Consider the following 8,056-nt stretch of genomic DNA (forward strand, 5'->3'; position numbering starts at 1 on the left):
GTTTCCCACCGCCGGTTACGGTGGAAGGAGGACGGCCACGAGGAAACACAACATTTAAGAGTACGTAGCTTGTTACCAGTAACAGACAACCAAGAAGCCTGCCAACGGGTAAGGACTGAGGAATGGATAACCGGGTAAAAGTCGGAATACGGAATGCCTTTACGAGAGATGGGACAAGAGCGGACAGCTTCCTTAGCGGCAGCATCCGCACGCTCATTTAATGACACACCAATATGGCTGGGAACCCAACAAAACTGAACCGACTTAAATTTACTGTGAACGAGAAACAGCCAATGCTGGATCTCGACAACTACTGGATGAACCGGATTAAAGGACCCGAGAGCCATGAGAGCACTACGAGAGTCAACAACAACCACAAAGGAAGACTGACAACGAGAAAGCAGGAGACGAAGAGCATAGAGAATAGCATAAAGTTCCGCTGTAAAGATGCTAGTCTCCGGAGGCAAGCGACACATATAAGTGCGATCAGGAAAAACAACAGAGTAGCCAACACCGTCCGCTGACTTAGACCCATCGGTGAAGACAGAAACGGAGCGGGAGTGAGAAGAAAAGTGCTCGAGGAAAAGGCGTTTTAGAACCGTAGGAGGGGTAAAAGCTTTAGTGATACAGGTCAAGGAAGTACAGAACCGCGGAAGAGGGACCCTCCACGGGGGCAAAGAAGGAACAACACGAGGAGAAACATCAGAAATACGAACGGAGAGAGAATCCTGTAGGCGAGATAACCGGACAGAAAGAGGGAGGTGGTGAAGAGGAACAGGAACCGCAGGAGGGGTAGAAGTTAAAGCACGACAGAGGCGAGAGGAAGGGTGTTGCAAGGACCGCGCAAGATAGCGAAGACAGTAGCGATCACGGCGGTCCTGGAGAGACAGGAAGCCAGTGTCAACATATAAGCTAAGGATGGGAGTCGAACGAAAGGCACCAGAACTGAGGCGCAACCCAGTATGGTGCAAAGCATCAAGACGGCGAAGAGTAGAAGGAGAAGCAGACGAGAAAGCAGGGCAACCATAATCGAGCTTAGACAGGACAAGAGAGGAATGTAAAGCAAGGAGAGTGCGCCTATCTGCCCCCCAAGAAGTATGGGACAAGACCCGAAGGAGGGTAAGGGCCTTAGAGCACTCAACACGGAGGTAAGAGATATGGGGAGACCAAGACAAACGAGTGTCAAGGAATAACCCCAAAAGCTTCGCGGAATCTTTGTATTCAAGGGGATGACCATAAAGTGACAAAGAGGGACGAAGAACAACCAGTTTCCGCGTAAAAGTTATGGCACAAGTCTTAGAAGTAGAGAACTTGAAGCCATGACCTGTGGCCCAAGACGACACGGCATCAATTGCAAGTTGAAGCCGGCGTTGAAGGAGAGGCGAATCATCACCCTGACAACAAAGGGTAAGATCATCGACATAGAGAGCGGAGAAGACACCAGAAGGAAGAGAGGAAAGAAGACCATTGAGGGCAACAAGAAAAAGAGTAGTGCTCAGAACACTACCCTGGGGCACACCTTCGTATTGCTGAAAAGAGGGAGAGAGAGCGGTACCAAAGCGCACCCGAAAGGAACGACGAGAGAGGAAGCTGCAGATAAAGAGAGGGAGATGACCACGAAGGCCAAAAGAATGAAGTTGAGATAGGATATGATAATGCCAAGTGGTGTCGTAAGCCTTTTCTAGGTCAAAAAGGACGGCAACAACGGAGGTCTTCGCAGCAAAAGCAGTACGAATATAGACCTCCAAGTTCACCAGGACATCTGTCGTGCTGCGGCACTTACGGAAACCAAATTGAGAAGGGGAGAGGTGATGGTGTTCCAGGAACCACATCAGACGAACGTTAACCATACGTTCAAAGAGTTTGCAGACACAACTTGTGAGAGCAATAGGGCGAAAGTCCTTAGGGGAAGTACCCAGAGACCCCGGTTTGCGAACAGGGAGGACAACGGCATCGAGCCAGTCCTCAGGGACTGACGACGACTCCCAGATCCGATTATACAGACTCAGTAAATACTGAGACGTGCTCGGAGGGAGATGGCGAAGCATCTCATAATGAATACCATCGGAGCCCGCCGCCGTAGAACCGCAGAGGGCCAGGGCAGAACGAAGTTCAGAGAGAGAGAAGGGATCATTATAGGGAAGCTGAAGATGAGTGCAGAAATCTAAAGGACGAGACCCAAGGACAGGTTTACGAAGAAGGAAAGATTGGGGAAGATGAAGACCAGAGCTAACAGAAGAAAAGTGGGAACCCAGTTCGGAAGCGACCTGCAACGGGTCCGCCACAAGAGTATCATGGAGGTGAAGGACTGGTGAAACATCGGGAACGAACTTACCCGCTATCTTGCGGATACGCTTCCAGATCTGGGCCAGAGGGGTCTCGGACGTAATTGTTGAGACATAAGATGCCCAACATTCACGTTTAGCCGTACGGATGGCCCTACGGGCCACCGCACTCGCTTTCCGAAAGAAAAGAAAAGAATCGGTCGTCTGCCTACGGCGGTGCCTCTTCCAGGCTGCACGCTTACAGCGGACAGCCCGAGCACAGTCCGCATTCCACCAGGGAACGCACTTCCGTGGACCCCGAGAGGAAGAGCGAGGAATAGAGCGGAGGGCAGCGTTGAAGACAGTGTCATGAAAAAGGAGGAGAGCGCGAGAGAGAGGCAGAAGGGAGAGGTCAGGGAGAGCAGCACTGAGGGTAAATAGGGTCCAGTCTGCCTTAGCAAACTGCCACCTAGGGAAAGAGAGGGAAGGGCGAGAAGAGAAAAAGGAAACAAGGATGGGGAAATGATCACTTCCATGGAGGTCATCAAGAACCTGCCACGTGAAATGTAAGTAAAGAGAAGAAGAGCAGAGAGAAAGATCAAGACAAGAAAGGGTGCGAGTCCGAGAGTCCAAATGAGTGGGCTCACCAGAATTCAGAAGAGACAGGGAAGAAGAGAGGAGAAACGGCTCAAGGAGGCGACCCCGGGTATTCGTCAGAACGTCACCCCAAAGAGAATGACGACAATTGAAGTCACCCAGCAGGAGCACAGGCTCCGGCAAGGAGTCCAGGAGGTGTTTCAAATCAGGAAGAGAGAGCGGGACACTCGGGGGGAGATAAATGGAACAAACTGTGTACCATTTCCCCACAAAGATACGAGCAGCAGAACAATGGAGAGGCGAAGGAAAAAGTAAAGGAACAAAGGGAACATCAGCCCGAATCAAGAGAGCAGAAGAATTAGAAGCCCCAGCAATGGCTGGGGGGGGGGGGGAGAGAAAGGAATAGCCACGAAAACGACCAGGACGAGCACCAAGCATTGGCTCCTGGAGACAGACAAAGGGGCGAAAACCGCGAAATCAGAAGATGGAGTTCAAGGAAATTGGCGTAATAACCTCGAACGTTCCATTGAAGAATGGACAACGACGAGAAGAGAAAGGACAAAAACAGAGAACAAGGAAGAAACAAAGGCGAAAGAACAACAGAGTACGTTAAAGAATATCAGGGTCGGGATCAGGGTCAGCAAAGTCAGGGTTAGGGGGCATGGGTAAACTGAGCAAAGACGTAGGGAAGGAAACGGGAGAACAGATCAGAGGTGGGCGGGCAGGGTTCGGAGGAGGAGGAGGAGGAAGAGGAGACAACGGAGAGGAGCCGTCAAGGACAGCAGCAGCAGGAGGGGGAGTAGAAAGAGGGGAGCGCACCCCAGCAAGAGCAGCAACCGAAAGGGAAGCAGCGGCCAAAGAAACCTCCATAGCAGGAACAGGGGGCGCAAGCACTGAAACGGGAGGGGAAGGAGCAACAGAGCCAGAAGGAGGAGCTGAGGAAGAAAGCGAAGCCTTCTTACCCGCCGGGGAAGAGGAAGGAGAGGAGCCAGGCTTACGCTTCTGACTTAAAGAGACCGGTGTCCCAGCAACTACGTACCGGGCAACGGATTCCAGTGTCTCAACAGGAGAAGCCGAACGAGAGCACACACGACGGCCGTTAGGAGAGCGATGGACATCCGCCCGCACCGGCAGGCGGTGGGGAGAGCCGATAGATGGAGGAAGAGGATGGGAAGGAGGATCGGAGGGGGACGAGGAAGAAGACACAGAAGACACGACAGACCGGGTAGAAGGAAGGGGAACCCCAGACAGAGGACCAGGAGGAGGAACCTTCGGGAGAGAACCCAAAGGAACAGAGGAGGGGGCAGTTGGCGCATCAGGGTCCTAGGCCCGGAAACGGTTGTGAGTCTGAGGAAGGCGGGAAGGACTAGTAGAGGAAGAGCGCAACACGCGAGCATAAGAGATATTAGTATAAGGCGGGAGCCGGCGAACCTGGCGCCTCGCCTCAGGAAAAGATAAACGCTCCCGGTGCTTCAGGTTGAGGACGGCTGCCTCAAGCTTGTAATGGACACACGCACGGGAGAAGGTAGGATGGGCCTCACCGCAGTTGAGGCAACGAGCCTGGGGAGAAGTGCACTCCGACTTGGAGTGACCTTCGCCACCACACAAAGGACAGAGAGAGACAGTCCCGGAGCAGCGGAGGGCACCATGCCCAAACCTCCAGCACTTGTTGCAGAGCCGAGAAGGAATGTACTCCTGGACAGAGCACCTGGCACCAGCAAGAATGACAGAGGGTGGAAGGGTCCTACCATCAAAGGTAATCTTCACAACCCGGAGGGGTTGACGGCGACTACCACGAGGGGGACGAGTAAACGTGTCCACCTGGAGAATAGAATGGCCCTGGGCAGCGAGGATATGTCGAATATCGTCGTGGCAGTCGCGCAGGTCCCGAACACCGGTTGCAACATGGGGCGGGAGCAAAATAGTGCCAACACTGGCATTCAACTGAGCGTTCTTCGAGACCCGAACGGGGGTCTCGCCAAGGCAGAATAAGGCAGCCAAGCGGGAAGCAGCATCCTGAGAAGGAGCAGCAACGACACGTGTACCGAGACGAGTGGGGTTGAAAGTAATGGAGGCATCCACGGAATCAATGAGATGTCGATGAAGGGAGAAATCGTCAGGAGGCGCAGAATCAAGAGGGAGGAGATCAAAATATTTGGCCCACGAAGCGGGACCAAACAAGGCTTGATAGGCAGCAGAACTGGAAGGAATCGAGCGAGGGCGGCCGTGACGAGGACGGCGGTGAGAACCCCCAGAGAGAGGGGTTAAAAGGCGCAGTAGTTACAACTAGAGAAGGAGCCGCGCCAGGTGACGAGGTAGTCACCACTGGGGGCTTGGGGCTCGACCCAACCACAGAGGAGGGAGGGGAGCCAGGGGAAGGAGTCAGAGAGGCCAGGGGAAGGAGTCAGAGAGGCCAAAGGAGGAGCAAGGTCGGGGCCCAATGCAGCGGAGGCTACAGAGCCCGGTCTTCCAATACGGACCGACTCGGGGGCTTGGTCGCCCACCCCACGAGCCTGAGAAGGTAAGCCAGAAACAGCCGAAAACAGGGGTTTTCATCTCGACGAAAAGAAGAATTCACTCACGAATGTGCCCCCACACCCACCATGGAGCCACAATTAGAGGCAGGACACCCAACAAGAAGCTATTGCCGATCTTGTCGGGGCCTCCTAGGGGTGCGTCGTGAGTATACGCCCCACAAACGCCACCTTAAGAAACCGACAGTCCGTCGAGATCGGGTTCAGTGACGAAGTGGGGATTGACAATAAAAGGTTCCCCTCGCTCTCGACGTCGGGTACTGCAGTTCTACGGGTGCATGAGTATGCCTCCTCAAGCACCCGGGCGTCAAAATAGAAGAAGTCCATGGAAGAACCAGAACGAGCAAAAGGTCGGCAGGAAACGGCAAGCAGATAGGAGAAGAGGGGGGAGAAAAACGAAACAGAAGGAAAAGGAAAAGGTGCCCAGCAGAATTGGAGAGGACGGCAGCAGGAGCACAAGGCTAGAAAAGGACAGAGGACTGTCCTAAGGAGCATCACACTCCAGCAGCCGCCCACGAAGCCCCCACACGGCGACAACGAGCTGAGCGGGGAGGGGGGCCAGCTTGGAAAGGGGCTGTCATTGTGCAGCAGTACTCCACTGTAGAGAGCACAAGCGTTTTGAAAAGTCATCATCGGTATCATCTCTAGTGTGAAAAGTTCTTGTTATCTAACCTGTCATTTTTCTTGCAGTTGTGACGGCTACTTTATTGTGTCCCTTAAAGGTTAGGTCTTCCGACATGAGTACACCCAGATTATTTACATTGCCTTTTCGTTCTATGTTATGATTTGCCCGAGTTTTGTACGTGGTTTCCGTTTTTATATTTTCATTTTTTCCATAGCGCATGAGCTGGAACTTATCTTCGTTAAACACCATATTATTTTCTGTAGCCCATAGAAAAACCTGATCTACATCTGACTGGAGGTTTGCCGTGTCCTTTCTGTTGCCTACTCATGAAGATCCTAGTGTCAACTGCAAAGGATGATACAGTGCTATAAGTTGTGTTCTTGTCTATGTCCGATATGAGGATGAGAAAAAGTACTGGAGCAAGCACAGTACCCTGGGAGACTGAGCTCTTCACGGTTGATGGGCTGGATTTTATTTTGTTGACTATTACACATTGGGTTCTGTTGGTCAGGAAATTGTAGATCCATCTGCCAATTTTTCCGGTAATTCCTTTTGAACGCATTTTATGTGCAATAACACCATGGTCACATTTATCAAAAGCTTTTGCGAAATCTGGGTAAGAGATATAAGGTAAGAGATATAGGGAGACCAAGACAAATGAGTGTCAAAGAATAACCCCAAAAGCTTTGCGGAATCTTTGTACTCAAGGAGATGACCATAAAGTGACAAGAGGGACGAAGAACGACCCGTTTCCGAGTAAAAGTCATGGCACAAGTCTTAGTAGAAGAAAACTTGAAGCCGTGATCAGTGGCCCAAGACGACACAGCATCAATCGCAAGCAAGCATCAAAAGGCACCAAACCAGGAAGGCTATATATCACCATCAAATGTGCTGAATAATCAGAGGGTGCTAAATATCACCAAGGATGCCAACACGAGAACAAAAACGCATAAGGCGAGAGATATCAAAAGTATCCAAGTAACCAAGAATTCTATTGAGGGACAGGTGACCGCGAGGGGAGGTCGGAAAGACAAGCTCGTCCTGGAATTCAGGACATTCAAGGATATGCACGACCGTAAGAGGGACAATGCAATTAGGACAATAAGGAGCAGGGCGGTGCTCAAAGTGACGATCGGTTAAGCGAGCATGGCCAATATGCAACCTCGCCAGAGCCGCTTCCCATCGCCGGTTACAGGAGGGCGGCCACGAGGAAACAACATTTAAGAGTACGTAGTTTGTTACCTGTAACAGACGACCAAGATGCCTGCCAACGGTTAAAGGAGGAATAGATAACCGGGTAAAAGTTGGAATATGTAATACCTTTACGAGAGATGGGACAAGAGCGAACACCTTCCTTGGCGGCAGCATCCGCACGCTCATTTAATGAGACACCAATATGGCTTGGAACCCAACAAAACTCAACTGACTTAAATTTACTGTGAACAAGAAACAGCCAATGCTGGATTTCGACAACTACTGGATGAACCTGATTAAAGGACCCGAGAGCCATGAGTGTACTACGAGAGTCAACAACAACTACAAAGGAAGATTGACAACTAGAAAGCAGGAGACGAAGAGCAGAGAGAATAGCATAAAGCTTCGCTGTGAAGATGCTAGTCTCCGGAGGTAAGCGACACGTGTGATCAGGAAAAACAACAGTAGCCAACACCCTCTGCAGACTTGGACCCATCGGTGAAGACAAACGGAGCGGGAGTAAGAAGAAAAGTGCTCAAGGAAAAGGCATTTTAGAACCGTAGGAGGGGTAAAAGCTTTAGTGATGCGGGTAAAAGCTTTAGTGATGCAGGTCAAGGATGGACAAAACTGCGGAATGTGGACTCTCCACGGGGGCAAAGAAGGAACACGACGAGAAACATTAGAAATACGAACGGAAAGAAGCCTGTAAGTGAGATAACCGGACAGAAATAGGGAGGTGGTGAAGAGGAACAGGAACCGCAGGAGGGAAAAAAGTTAAAGCACGACAGAGGCGAGACGAGGGATGTTGCAAGGACCGCGCAAGATAGTGAAGACAGTAGCGA

This window comes from Procambarus clarkii, chromosome 55 (genome assembly GCF_040958095.1).
Source record: "Procambarus clarkii isolate CNS0578487 chromosome 55, FALCON_Pclarkii_2.0, whole genome shotgun sequence".
NCBI lineage: Eukaryota > Metazoa > Arthropoda > Malacostraca > Decapoda > Cambaridae > Procambarus > Procambarus clarkii.